We start from the raw sequence: 16,109 nt of genomic DNA on the forward strand, positions 1-16,109 counted from the left end.
TTCTGTCGAAACAGCTAGTTCTTTGATAATAAAACCAGACTTTTTATGTAGAAAGCCTTCAAAATCAAGAACAACTGGTCTTGATTTCAACATTCCAGCAAACTGAATAAATTGCTTTTAAAAGTCTTTACATATAGACAGAAGGCAAGTCCGGTCACGTGACCAAGATACTCGTTTGTCACTGGACACGGTAGGACATACGAATAGCCCGGCCCTTTTTCACTATATTCAAAGACAAAACCTGAAGCGTCGTGAAGTATAGCATGCAACCTCAAAATTTTGTAAGACTTGAAATACTTGTCCAGAGACGAATTATCAATATCAATCAGTCCACCATAGGGTCTCATTTTCATCGCAATATCCAAACCAAGATCAGGATCCAAGTACTGACATGTTGCCAAGAAATAAAGAAACCTTTCACCGTATTGAAAATAATCCTTTTTCAATTCCTTGTAAATTTCTTGAATAGCTTTCAAATCAACCGTCGCTAGGGTTGTCATGGCGGAAAAATGAGTTTCAAGGCCGCCTAATCCCCTTAATCCCTTTCCGTCTAGGATAACCCCCTATTATCCCATGTTTAAGTATCGTAGGATAACCCCCCCCCCCCCTCTCTTGACACAGTATTTACTTACTACTGATGTAACATAGAATATCAAATTTTACATGACATCTATTTATTACACTACGTTAACTTCGTTTTCATCAACTGCTGTTGTCTAAGCGTTGAGCTTCATTAGTGCTCGAACTCCGTGTGTCCCCATCTGTGTCCACTGCCACAAAACAGAAGGGTTTGGAAGATGGTTGCTCTTTCTGAACTGAATGTAAATCAACTTAAGGCCAGAAGTTAATAATTAAAGCCATCGAATTATAGAGAATAGGTTTTTCGAAAAAAATTTCAAAGCAAGGATTGAAAGTGAAGTGCTCATGGTTAGTTTATTTGAACTCCATTGTCAATTGGTTCCAGACCTGGAAAGCTATCGAACTCGGAGAAGTTATTCAGCATTTATGTTTAACCATTTCGCTCTTATGCAGACCATTACACTATAGTCACACTGTCAAGAGATTTGTCAGTCGCATATGCGAGAGTTATGATGGTTTGAATTGGGAAGCATAAACAGAAAGATCCGAATAATTTATTTCAATTGTTGAAAGCAGATTTGGTGACTGCCCTCTATTTGAAACTGATATTGCCATTTGATGTGTATTATTATTAGCCGCGAAGGTAAAGAAGTAATTCTAAGCTAGCATCAAGTTTTATTAGAGGCCCGCAGCCTCATTTGGTAGTGACGAAGCTACTGAGAAGGCTGTAATTTAATGTTAAAACGTCTTTTTTAGGTGTTTTTGAGCTCAATCTGATGAAATTTTTTGCTTGTAATTTTTTCAATTTCTTTTTGTTACAGCAGTTTAGAATTGAGTTTTGTAGAAGTTGACAAAGGTGTTCTCCAAACAATGATTACTTTTTATGACCATTGTTTGTGTCTGTATGTTTTGTCTATTCAAATAAAAACACGCAAATTCAAACTAATTTTTACGTTTTTTAAAGTTTTTTGAAAATGTTTGTCATTTTGAGTTTTTTTGGCACTAAGTGTCAAAAAATCTCCTATAGATTTTGATAATAGGTTACTGCATAGTTTGTAGTCGTAAGGGAATGGTTTTCAACAATTTAACAACACAAAATTTAGCTATGTTCTAATAAACCTTCAAACTTTTTTTGAAAATTTTATATTTTTTAATCATTATTTAAGTTTTGTCTAGCTCCCGGAGCCAGAAAACCTCCTCTAGAGTTTTGTAATCGGATACCGAAAAGCTTTGATTGGCTATGGATTGGTTTTCAAAAAACGCAATTTTTCAAGTTTTTTGAAAGTTTTTTCCAAATTGTTACGTTTTTCAAGCCTCAAAGGCCAAAGAATCTCCTCTAGGGTTTGATAATCAGTTACTGCATTGTTTCTGGTGGCAATAAAATAGATTTCAACATTTTAATGTCGCTAAAACATTTTAAAATTTGCTGTTTTTTCAAGTTTTGCAAAAAAATTTCTTTTGCTGTTTTTTTTGCGTTACCGGCCAGTCTACTTCCTTAGCGTTTGATAGTCTGTTACTGCATTTGGCTCGAGGCAATGTATTAGTTTTTAACCTATTTTTGTCACGAATTTCGGCAAAACGGATACTGAATAGTCTCTGGAGACAAAAAAAAATGTTCTAATTTTAATAATATCACAAATTTTAGAGCGATTTAGTTAAAATTTGCGATTAAAAATTCTTTGAAACTTCTGTCATTTTCTGAGTTTAACAGTTTTTGCTGGCAACCAAAGCTTTTTAATTCTTGCAGATGGTTTACTAGACAGAACTCCAGAGACAAAATGGCTTTGAACATTTTTTCTCTGAAATTTACAAATTTTCTTTTTATTTTACGTTTCTCAGTTTTTTTTGAAGCCTTGTGATTTTTCTCGAGTCTATTCTTATGACAAATGAATCTCTTTCAAGGCTTGTGCTTCAGTTAATGCGTATATTGAATCGTGTAATTTTTGTCATTCTGGGTAAAAGCTTTAAGAGTTTTACAGGAATTTTAATCGTTTAATATTAGCTAGTATCCTGTAATTTTAGTCGATACCTGTCAATTTAAAAGAAAATTATCCAAAATTGCCGAGTTGTTAGCTTAAAAGATCTCACTTCTATCTCATCCGATCTTATAACATAATAATTCAATTTTGCTTATTTGTTACATTATGAGACCTGATAACTACCTTATCTGATCCCACACGATGAAACTTCATGTATTTTTATCGTGTAAGAGTTCGTTTGAAGCAATTTTTTTGTGATAACATATGTTTTATAGTATTTCGTTTTTTCCTCCAATATTAAATTCGAGAAAACGCAATGCATTGAAAGCCCCCTGAGATTGCTGGCTGAGCAAATCCGCGCTGGAACAGACTAAAGTCATTATTTTTTCTGAATTGTCAAGTACACTGTTCATATAAATCTACACTGGCTAGCATTCGTTTTTCAGTAAGAGTGAAAGCAGTCATTTGATGTTTATCGTAGACCAAATAAATCATGCTGAGAATAAGAGCTCTGAAAATTAGGCGCTTCAATTCACAGAGAGCCAGGGAATCCAAAAATGGTCCCGGGAAAAAATTTTAATCAAAATTGCTACCAAAGGCGAATGAAATTGTAATAGTAACACACGCTAATTGTTAGCAGAATATAATTTTCAATTAACCGCAGTATATGTTATAGAAGTTGTTTTTATTGAGTCAAAAACTTTGTCCCATATTGTTCTGAAAAAATTATCAAGATGGAGTAAGAGCGACATACAAAATATTGTTTTTTAGTTCAGAAAAATTGCTAAACGAAGCAGTACTTAACTAAAGTCATCCAGGAACAAATCTAACTTTTTCTTTTCTGTGATCTGACGAGCGTTTCACGTGCTGACTTATGTTTAATATACTAGTAAGTGGTATTAATCTTTTTGAGGTCCAAGTTGAGACGGAAACTAGTTGAGACGTCTTAGACAAAAAGTGTCTATGTCCAGACCGTCCCAGACGGGAGGAGCTTAAGGTCAGACTTTAATGCATTTCATAGACTTTTAAGCGCTCATGTTCAGACTTTTGTTCGTTCACCAGATTTTTGCGCCTTAAAAATGAGCGTTCATATCTATTTACTGAAGGTTCCATGAATTTTTGTTTTTTTTTTTCAATTTAGTCTTTTTTGAATATCAAGTTCAGGCGCTTAAATTTCGCCTGCTTTCTGTACGCAGTAGAGAAATGACGATCAGGCCAATTATCATTTCAAGAGTCACTATTCCACTTTGAGCAAAAGTATGCGCCATGACAAACGCTATATCAGACTCCCAGACTTCAACAAAACTCATAAAAGTTGTAACTTGGAAATGTGTTTCAATATGTCCTTGAACTTCCCCTTGCTTCTCTTTTCTTCCCGACGAAAAACTGAAGGAGAAGAGCCGCGTGAAAATAAGTGTCCTAACTTTGATCCTATTTTGGTACACGACGAACCTCAAACTAATTGCCCTCAAACACTTTGTGGGCTCAACTAATTCTGAGTTTTTTCAGAAGCCTAATTATTCGCACGGTTCCAGTGAGCAAGTAGGTGTATTTTGGGCTTTTATGTCCACTTTGTTTGCAAAGCCGATTATTTTTTAAAGTACAGAAAGAAATCATAATATGAGTTGTTTTATAGTCATCTGATAAAAACTACGGGGTTTTTTAGAAGCATTTTAGATCAGACAAATATACAAAACAGATTAAAGTCGCCAAATGGATGGTTAAATTCGCGTGACAAAAATTTTTTTGATGGTTGTTTCCAGATTACAATGAATTGCTTGGTTGCGCAAGTGCGTAAATTGCAAAAGGGCAAGTTTGACATACCAGATTAAATAAAAATTTCAACCATCAAAACGAATTAAAAATCGAATCTTGAGGGTATAATTGAAAGGATTTGTTCTTTTTACAAGAGTTCAAAATTCAATTTTCTACATGAACCTTCTATTGCTGTTCTGCAAGGAAAATATTGTAGCCGTAGAAAAAGATCTTCTCTCATAATTGAGGATATTTTTACTGCATGAATTATCTGCATAAGTTTTTTCAACACACTCGTCCGGTGTCGGCTGATAAACGGGTAGGCTTTAGAGAAATGGTGTTCATTAGAGGAACTATTCGTCGGTTTCTTCAACTGATCTGTTGTAACTGGAACACTTTGCTGTTGAACGACAAACGCGTGTATGTAAGAATTTAATAGGCTCATAGGGGCTGTGGAAGGTCAAGTTATTGAATGTATTTGGCAAAAAAGACTGTAGAGTATGTCGATGCGAAAAATGCGATGTCAATGAAAACATGAGGATCGTATTTCAAAACTTTAGCTTTTGTCAAACGACAGATTTAAGGAAGAGGGGAATATTTATTTCAATTGAAATTTAACCGCGTTCCGATAATCAGCTCTTTTGTTTTGTCTTATATTGAACACTGGATACTCTGATTCCACACACGAAGACTTTGTAATATTAAACTAAAGTTTTGTTCGGAGTTTTTTGTTCGGTGTTTGGTGTTTGAAGTAATTGATTATTGTTTAAAAATTTATGCAAAACTTGATAATTTGACTGCTGTTCTGTTCAATGCCTCAATAAATGTGTTCATTTGAAACGATGGTGATTGTCCGTATGTTCCGTGACATTCCTCATTCCGAGGCAACGGCCAAATACTTCGGAGATTGAACTCTTTTATTAATCAGACGAAATACAGACCTTATGAGAAATTGTGTCCAAAGTCTTACAAGCCATCAGAAGCACAGCTCTAGTGACAAGAGAGGTGAAGTAACAAGAATTTTGTTTTTCTAACCTAAAAATACTGAGCTCAATAGAACAATTATGAACAAATTTAAACCAAAAACCTAAAAAAAGATACGATTTTTGGTGTCAGAGAGTCTAAAGCTGAGGATGATGGCTCCCAGCGGAAAAAAATTGTGTGCTCTCCATCGTCGACATAAGATCATGTTTTTCCTAGTTGGTTTAAAAGATAATGAAATTTTGTACAGACGAATTCCTGCTGAGGGTGGGCACAGACAAACTGTATTGCAAGGTGTCTATAGTCGTTATGAGCTTGCTCTACTATTAATTTAGTTTGGTTATTCTTCCTATCAAGAATATTTAGGTTTTTCTGATCGAAGGTTACTTTAGCGTGTTTTTATACCTGTTAAGCGTATTAAACTTTTTTCTGTCCACAAAAAGATTGGATTATAACCGTTTGTTTCTTCTGCCTGGATGTTATTCCTCGCTGAAGCAGCGTTATGCTTTCAAACAAAGTTTGGTGCCGCGATTATCTCAACAGATGCGGTCAGTCGTCTTCATAGCAGCAAAAGGGTCGTTTTCGGAAAAAATTTTTTAATCACGGTTTCAATTAGTGTCAATCACGGTTTTCTATGTCTCTATTTAACTTCCATCGTATTAAATTGTAGCTCATGTTAAAAAATTGAGACCGGATTTTCTAGAAGAAAATTTGGCACCGACAGCCGTTTTTGTTCAAATCTGTTAAAGTTGGTTGTTCTGTTCTTTTAATCTGACACAAATGTCAATTGCACTGACTGAAAAATTTCTGAAAAAATTTTCAATCTTCTTTGTTAAAAATTTTGGGGCTCTTTGGTATAATCAGAACTAATATGGTCGTACTCTGCAACCTGAATTGATTTTTGTCTAACTTTCCTGTCATTTTACATCAATCCAACAAAAAATCTAATCCATTAACAGCTAATTCAAACTCTAACATCGAGGTTTTTCTTGTTACAATATGTGCAACTCTCACTTAGCGAGCCACATTTTGGGCGGTTTTTCTTTTGAGCTGCTCAATCTTTTGTACATCGTGGCTGCTATTAAAGCACCTTACGTGTCGCAAGATATGTGCAGTTCGTGATTGGCATGACGATTACGAATCAGGCTTCTGCTGATACTAATCTCAGTCATTCGTTCAAAAACGACTACCAATTGCTGCAAGTCGTGTTGATATTATCTGGGCATCTGCTTTTTCTAGGCTTTACTTTTTTGACTATCAATCGAAGAATGCATCGTACTGTAACAAAACGGCATTTGATGACTTCGATGGGATCAAACACATGCCGTGAGCGTGAGCAGGTGACGTTGTAGCATATTGCGGACATCCAGTTTCAGATCTGGTTTTCTTCTTTTGCACTCACCATTTGTTCAAAAGTTCCTTGATGTGAAAAATTTGGCGTGTACTCCAACTATTTTCAAAACAGAACTAAAGACTTTATTTTCACTTATGAAGTTTGAAACCAGGTGAGTATTTTACCGGTATTGCTGCGTTTTAGGTTGTGAAGAAACAATGAAGGTTTTTTACGGCTGAAGAAACTTCAAGATTACAGCATTTGTTGAATTCTGGGCATCTGTGCAGGCACTTGAAGAGAATCAAGTTGAATCAAAAACTAACGTTATGTTCTTGATTTTTTTTTCCTTCTACATTTTATTTCACGAAAGCCTGAGTGCGTCTTGATCTTCTCCTTGTATGACAACTTGTAAGACTATTGCTCAATATTATTTGGTTACTGTGAATTTTGTACTTTCGATCCCTCAAAAGAAATCCAATGCGGCTGCCTAGTACATCCGGTTATTTCAAAGGAGCTTTGCTCAGTGAATGTTTTTGTATACTGAAGCTGAGTTGATGACTGGAATTATATTTTGCCCAAATTCATGTTCGTTTATTTGTTGTGGCAGATAGCAAAATTGTCAATTATTGATTGTGGATTGTTGCTGTGTCGCTCGAACTTTTTTCTCATTGTCAACTTCAATGGTTTCGAAGTAGGGAAGGACAAACCTGGCTGTTGCGATGCGGTTGTCAGTTGACTGCAATTGTGTTTTCGCATGAAAGTAGTTGTGAGGGAGTATAATGTCATCTTTTGGAGGCAGTTCATAACCATAAAACAATCCAATGTGAAATGTCGTGGGGGCATTTTTTGGGTTTTGGGGGCGTTTTTGACCTCAGCATTTGTGATTTCTTCCCTCTAATTTCTGAAGAAAAAGATCCAAGTCGTTCTCTTATTCCAAGATTTCTGAAATTCTGACGTAACTCTGAAATTGTTTCTTTTACTTGTCGGTAAAGTTTTCTTCGTTATTGATACTGTAACAGTCCATCCAAGCTTTTTCAAGGCACCGTATACTTAACTGATTAGTGTTGCTGTGATTTTGAGTGGTGTAGTTGTCATAAAGACATCCCCTCCAAATTAAAAATTTCCACTCTGTTAACTTCTATTTGCGGTGCTGATGTGGCGCAAATTTACAATGGATTGGAAGTTGTTGAGAGATTGGATTCCTATTTAAAAATCTGGTAATTTTTATGTATGTTCTCCGTAAATTAATGAAATTGTCATTGTAACAAGATCTGAGTTTTCTTATCCGAGTGCTTTTGTTATCGTGCTTCTTTTTAGGTTTTTGCGCTCCCGCTATACACGATATCATCGGATTCGATTGAAGATGCTTCTTTACAGACGATGAAAATAGCTGGCTGAAATTTGAAACTCAAGTCACAGTGACGATCTGATTTGGTTGTTGCTGCAAGTAAAATTTTGTTGTCCTTAGTTTTTTTTTGTTTTGTAAGTAATATTTTGCTGTCTGTTGTTTAAAGTCTGATTTCGTAAGTCTGTTTGGTTATGGGATTGACAGTGTTTTGGTATATTAATTTGCAGTTCCAGTGGAACTGCTTGCATTCTTATGGTTTCGGTTGAAGTTGTTTCCATTATTGTTTCTGCTCTGATTTTAAATTTTTTTCAAGCTGTTAGCATTTTTGTTGTGACTAAAGGTGCTCCAGTTGGTGTTGTTTTGATAGCTGTCACATATTCCTCAAAATTTGAAACTCTATGGATGAAATTGAGATCTGATTGCACTTGCCCGCTTATAATAACCGTTTTGATGACAACCGAGTTTGGTTGTTTGTTTGTTGATGTTGCCACTGAATTTTGATTGTTGTTGTTGTTGTTTTTGTTGAGTTGGTGAAGAACTGGAAGGAGCGTTGAAATTGTTCGCCTGACTTGTTGAGCGATGGAATTGGATGCTCTGATCTATGGGACAACGGTATCGCTGTTACACTGTCCTTTTGTGTACTGGGAGATTTTTTCCTGGGTCATTCGACTTTGTGCAGCAAAACTATTAATCCAGTCCTGAAAGTGTATCAAATTATGCTGTGTAATAGGTTGCCGTAGGACATATTCATTCCATCTGATTTTCATTGTTTGTGCAAGTTCTGGTAGTTCTTGATGCAAGATCTGGAACAGCCTTGAGTTTTAACAAGTTAAGTTGCTTTAACAAGTTGTGATTTCGAAGATCTCCTTTTTGCTAATCTTGCATGGCTTCAATGTAACATTTCCCTTTTTTCTGAGCGACCAATGATGATATCTTTGTCCTTGGTTGTAAGGACGTTTCGAAGGTATATCGAGCGGTGGGTGTCGTGTCATTATCACGTGTTGCGACTGTGATAAATTTAAACCAGTCGTGCCACTTCAAAGAGTCTCCGCTGAACCACTTGAGTGAGTTTTTGAAAGGATAATGCTTGATATGGACGTTTGTTGTGGCGCTTTTCGCAGAAAACAATTGCTGTCTTGTGTATGTTGAAACTATCTTTCTGATTGTTGTTGGTCTGTTCTGTTGATTTCCTGATTTCCTTTGTCGATATGATCTTTTTGTTTAGGTTTAGTTTGCAAAATTTGATGTTTGTATCAGGAAAAAGAATATCTGTTTTTTGACGTTTCTGATAAGTTCTCGGCTATTTGGATTGTTGCTTTGGTCATTTTGGTTGTTTACGAGTTGAAAAGGTCGCTTTGAAGACGTGGCTGATCTGGATGTTTTAGACATCACTTTTTATGCGAAGTTCCCGGATTATGAGCGTAGTTGCGTAAAGTTGGATTTAGGTTTCTGCATCTCTGTTTCCCGTTCTTTTCTAGTGCAACATATAGGTTTGCATTATAAATGTCAATACGGTCGTTGTTCCTAACATTCCTTCGCTCAATTGGCAGTAAGTATAATTGGATAGTGTTCCTTATCATTCGTTTCCTATTTTCTTTTTCAACAACTTTTTTGCGCAGGCGAATTCTTGCTGCTTTGTTGTTGTTCTGATCCAGAAATGCGTTATTTTCTCTGCATGATCCAAAAATTTTTCATCGGTTTATCAATATGTTTTCTGTTGATTGGAAAATGGTTTATGGTTTGTTGAGGGCTCATCATTTTTATTGCTAGTCAGCAGGGCGTTCTGCGTTTGCAAAAACGTCTTGGCTTTGTCTTTCTTTGACGCTGTGGGAAATTTCTCTCGGAGTCTACAGTAATCCTTTTTCATTGACCTTTGTTATGGTTGTCTACTTTAAGATAATTTGATTCGGTTCCAGTGATGTGCAATTGTTCATTTGCTTCGGTCTGAGCGAGGTTGTATTTCAACAGATCATCACATATGTTGTCTACTTGTAGTTGTTGTCGAAAAAAAATCATAGTTTTTAAACTTTCCGTCCTCAAAAAATGCCTCAATATTGCTTTTCTCCACTGTAGCTGTTGTTCTTCTAGCGCCTTTTCCTTATTCCAAAGGACACAATTAGGATTGTTCAGTTCTTTGGCTGCAGTGGAACAGCTGCTCTTGCTTAATGGTGTGATGCCTGCTTAAGAGTAGTCTGACTCTCTAACCTAACTTTTGTTGGGTCTGTTGAAATTTGCAGGTAGTCAGGGAGCGTCTAAACTTCATCTAAACAGCGTGCACTTTCAATTTATTTGCTCATATTTGTTTCCTCTATTTCCTGACGTTTAAGTGCTATGAGCAACAACCAATTACAATTCGAAAAAATGGTTTCAATTTTAACGTGACCCCTAGAATAAATAGATGCTTTACTGCACTTTCTGTGTACCTACTTGCTTTACTTTTATCTTTCAATTGAAAAATTAAGTAACTTCGATAGTTAACTAAAATAAAAACAAGTTTTTAAAGTTCTACTATGTTTTTGTAGTATGTGTGTATCTAGATGAACAATTTCTTCTCCAGAGTTGAAAACAATGGGAACGCGTCTTGAAAACTAATCTCCGTTATAAGTTTTAAATGATCTTCAACAAATTGAACGATCGAGATTTTTTTTAACTGAAGGCGCGTGGACTAACTTTTCTCATATTTAGGGTAATTATGATATTTGTTATGCAAATTTAATATTTAGTATGTATTTTATAGTTTATATATATATATATATATATATATATATATATATACATATATATATATATATATATATATATATATATATATATATATATATATATATATAAGGAAAGGTTTCTTCGGATGAAGACACTTGCTTTCTTATCTATTTTACTGTTTGTTAGGTTTTTGAAAAAAAACTTAGACTAATTAGTTTTCGTGCGACAATCCTCTGCAAGCATTATTTCTTTTTACTTTTTGTTATACTTTCTTCTTGTAATTAACTTATTTTCTTTCCTTTTTTTCAATCTGTTTCTTCACTACATACTCCCTGACGTTAACTTCTTTTCAACTTAACGTACTCCCTGAAGCTTTACCTAACATTATTTTTTTTCAAATTCAGTTTTTTGGTAGCTGTCAACGTGTTTTTCGTTGAAAGGTCACCAATGTTTACTACTGAGTCGCAAGTGATTTCTAGATTTCAACGAATTAGTGGGTTGCACAACTATTCAAAATAAATAAACCGGCAATTTTTACATATCGAATTGAGTCAGAAACTTTATTGGTATTTTTCATATTGATTTCCAACATCTGTCGCAGCTCCTCCGCAGCAACTAGTCACTGAAATTAGTTCCCACAATAAATTCAGCACCACCTACAGTACTGTAGCAAATAACTCCACTAACACTTTCGAGAAATCAAAAAGGTAAAGCTTATTTTATAGCTATAGAAAACAGTCCCTTTTCTAGAAAATTCTCAGCCTGGGCAAATTGAATTACCTACTCCAAAGCGCTGTAGGCGACATTTGGTCACCCAAGGTTGCCATCTGTTCGCTTCTTTTTGCGCAAATTCAATTCGACTACAGAAGCAGAAATCAGTCAGCCCAATAAAGATTCTCCATTCCGACAGTCATTGGTTGTTTCTCTCTAACTGACCAAATATTTCACGTTGAGAACCAGAGCTCCGAAAATTAGCCTCTTCGACTAACAGAGAACCTGGGATATCAAAAATGGTCCCGCAATTATTTTTTTATTAAAAACTGCTGTCAAACGAGAACGAAACTGTTAGTGTCACTAGCTAATCGATACCAGTAAAAATAAACATAAGCTGACTCATGTTAACCCCAGTGATTGTGGAATTTTTATCGTGTAAGATCTAATAAGATGCTGACTAAGAATTTTTATCGTGTAAGATCTTATCAGATCTTACACGATAAAAATTCATCTTATCAGATCTTACACGATAAAAATTCTGGTAAGAGGAATTTTTATCGTGTAAGATCTGATAAGACATCTTGAAAGATAAACATTCCTCTTATCAGAATTTTTATCGTGTAAGATCTGATAAGACGGAATTTTTATCGTGTAAGATCTGATATGACATGTCTTAATTATTTCAATATAACCGTATAACGTAGTCAAGGTCCTATGAAAGTAAAAAAATAATCGGCCAGCTAACCAATTATGAAACAAAAAATGCTTGTTGATTCTGTTTTGGCGGCAGTTTTTTTGTGAGTCTTAATTATTTACTATGGCTAAACTTAGCAGTCCAAGATAGTTTTGGTATTTGAAAAAATTTTCAGCCTTGTTTGATAATCATCGCTTCGGAGAAAGCCCTTGCCACTCAAATAATCTATTTTACAATATCTTATAAGTCTTGAAAAACAGTATTTTTCTTTGTTGCTCTGACACTTAAGTGTTGCATGCTGTAGTTTTTCGGCTACTGCTTGAGAGCAACTCTGAATTGTCTTCAATATGAAGAAAATACCATACTTCAGGAATTTATTTATGAGGAAATCTTTATCGTTTAAGATCTGATAAGACGGGATTTTTATCGTGTAAGATCTTATAAGAGGAATTTTTATCGTGTAAGATCTTATAAGAGGAATTTTTATCGTGTAAGATCTGATAAGAGGAATTTTTATCGTGTAAGATCTTATAAGAAGAATTTTTATCGTGTAAGATCTTATAAGAGGAATTTTCATCGTGTAAGATTTTATAAGAGGAATTTTTATCGTATAAGATCTGATAAACATCTTATAAGATCTTATAAGAAGATGCATCCCCTTACAGGCTATTAGCAAGATGGTTTTGTCAGAAATTTGTCAGATCTTACACGATAAAAATTCCACAATCACTGGGGAACTTACTGGTTGGAAATAACTCTCGATCACCCTGTTTATTTTGTTTTAATTAATCTGATTCAAGTCTGCTGCTCAGTAATAAGGAGATACCACACAAAAAGAGTGGTAGAAGTACTCATCTATAAATTCGAATTGAATATGAAGAAAGTCTTTTAGGTAGTCTGGAAATGTTATTTTTCAAGAAATTTTTTTACTGAAAAATTAAATCGAGACAGTGTATATTTGTTACGAGCAGAGTACTGGCAATCCAGGAAAAACAATGTCTTTAGACTGATTCAGCAACGATTTACTCAACCAGTAGCTCCGGTTTCTTTTATTGCATAAGCTTTTGTCGTTGAAAATTTTTCATGCGATTAAAAAAATTAGGTACCTTTTTCGTTTCCCATCAACTGTACTAAGTCCCGGTCACAAAAATTAATATTTTTAGATAACAATGGAGCAAAAGAAAAAACACGATAAGAAATTATATTTAACAGGGCTTCATTCAACGTGTTTTTTTAATTAAAGACCACAAAATAATGGAAAACGAGGAAGAACTCTGATTCTCAAAACATACTTACAAGTCCAAAGTGTACTATCCAATGCTAAGAAGCACATCACTAGATAGAGAAAAATTCGAATTGGCGAAAAAGATTATATCTAATTGTTTTTAAGAACTGCTGTTCTCGTCACAATCATACAAACTTATTCGAGTGTGCGATTATTTTCAATGTACAACGTTACCACACAAATAGGGAACATTTTCATCCTAATTTTCTTAAACTTTTAAAAACTGACCGGTTAAAATTTTGTTTGCCTATGTTAAAAATGGAATGACTGCTATGGCGTCAGAAAATCTTGACAAAGATAGAAGTGACCTGGTTCCTGAAAATTTTTGGATTACAAAACGCTGTTTGCTAGATGGCTTTTTTACTAAACCAATGTTAACTTTAACCTATCTGACTTTTTGATATTTGCTTGATCTTAATTGTTCGCTTAATCTCTATTTTAGGCAGCTCACTATAAAGCAACTTATGGTGCTATAGCTCCTGAACTCAAAATATTTTCTTATATACCTTGTATACTACTATGTTGATCACCAGTTTCTTGCTACAAAATGACTTTTGGTACCGTCCACTTTTAAGCGATTGAATTTGTTAGACTTTAAAGGACAAATTTAGCTTGCGCCAAGGACTGATACCAATAAAATCGTAATGAAGTTGAACTGCGCATAAAAGTGATCAAATACTCTCGATATGCAATGTTTCAGAACTGTATTTCGTTCTACTATGAAAATACACTGTTCTCCGCTTGAATGACCTCAGTCGCAAATTCCAGCATGCATAAAAATTAGGGGTAACTGTACTAGTAAAAAAAATTTACAAAAATGAAAAGTTAAACAAGTTGATTTTTTTACAGATGGGACCAATGGATAACCTCAACACGAAGGGCCGAGATGTCAACGCTAAAAAATGCAAAACAAAGTAAGATCGGTGGTCAATGAGCTCAATTTATGTAACATCTACCCTTAAGTCGTTGAAAAGAAAGTATTGACGTTTCTAAGAGTACTTCTTTCAGAATTTTGCCTTTCTATATGTTGTTCTTGCATAATTTTTTCTGTGCTTATATCGTACACAATTTTGCGTTGAATTCAGCGTTGGTCGTACAAGTTTTTTTTGTTGAACGTAGTCTTTTTAAAATGATTCTTCGTTGAATTTAGCATTGATATGTTGCTGTCCGATTCTAAAGAATGTGGTTTGTAAGTAAAAAAGTGTAAAGTGGCACAGTGGTGGAAGAAGCGAAAAGCACGCAGGAGATCAGTAATTCGAGACAGAGCTCTAAGAGCTGAAATTTTGCATCAACTACGCACGGAAACTCAGAATTATATTGGTTCTAAGATTAAAAACGCGAATGTCTTTTATATCTACGCTTTGAAGAGCAAAATTGTACGCCTTTGCCGCAAATTAAATGCAAATTGCGGTCAATATTTCATCTCGTAAACGCTAGATAGCTTAATTTATATAATTTTGCCAAAATTCCTCCGCTCGGAAACTGAATCAAATTTGTCGATGTCGTAATATTGACAAGATGAGATTGATTGTTTACGGTGCAACCGAAAATCTTTGAGCCCTAAAAAATCAAAATCTCCGAAATTCAAAATGTCAGCACCACACGAGTTTCTCCTCATTTGGGTTACAAACAAAATTTACCGACAACATTGTGACATCGCTTTCGACTTCAAATAAAGATTGCTTATTTCCATGTGGCATTTGTCAAAAATGCTCTTTATCCTTCGTTGCTCAGTTTTTTGTCGGATTTGGCTATTGTTTCCAGACAACTGTCGAAGTTTTTTTACTGTCAAACCTTCAGGTTTTGGTCTTAGGATATTTGCAGTTGGAATTTTCTACAGAGACTAGCGACCCTACTGAACTTCTAGAACAATTAAGTGGGAACTCAGGCCTATATATAAGCGTAGAGCTATGGTTTCCTAAGACAATAGACGGACTTACTAGTGCAATGTAAGTCCAGCGAAGATTTTCGTTGGTGCTTATGTTCTAGGTTCGTGTTTTGGAGTTTAAGAAATTTTTTTCTTTGGTAATTAATCCTGTTTTTTTTTTATCACAGGCAGATTTTTATGATCTTTTTTTTATTTTTGTGCCAGTTCTTTTTTTAAAAATTATGGAACACAATCAGTTTTCCCTTTGCTTCTGTCTTGAAAACTTTAGTTTTTATTGAAAATGTCTTGTTTGGTTTTAGTGCAGTAGATAGTTTGTTTGGCTTCAGTGCAAAATATTGAAAACAAGGGACAAAATGCTTTTATTTAAAAAAAGGCTAAGAATACTTGCTATTGTGACTGTTAACGCAAAGAGCTATTTAGAAAGTCACACAGTACAAACATGAGACATTTCATTTGTGTGATTCTCAATCCCAAAAATTAGATTCTTAAACCTCTGTTGTTCAAAACCATCTCTTCTTGCTATATTTGGTTAGAAAAAAGTGAGAGTAAAAATAGGAACAATATATCTTTGCTCTGCTGGTTTATGAGTTTGAGTTTGATGAAAAATCCTTTTATTGAATAATCTTAGCAAAAGATCGACCAATACCTTGTGAGTTGCGCAAAATATTAAAAATCAAACCTTGTGTAATTGCGATGACATCATGTTTTTACCAGAAAAATTTTCGGTATTGACATATAACAAGTTTTTTTCAGACAATTTTATGCCAAATTGAAGCGAAGCTTCTTCAGTTTTTATTATGACGGTCAATTTTGCCTGTCGTTTCCTCAATTGTCAGGACGTGTTCAAAAA

This window comes from Convolutriloba macropyga, chromosome 8 (genome assembly GCF_964194025.1).
Source record: "Convolutriloba macropyga chromosome 8, txConMacr16.3, whole genome shotgun sequence".
Classification (NCBI taxonomy): Eukaryota; Metazoa; Xenacoelomorpha; order Acoela; family Convolutidae; genus Convolutriloba; species Convolutriloba macropyga.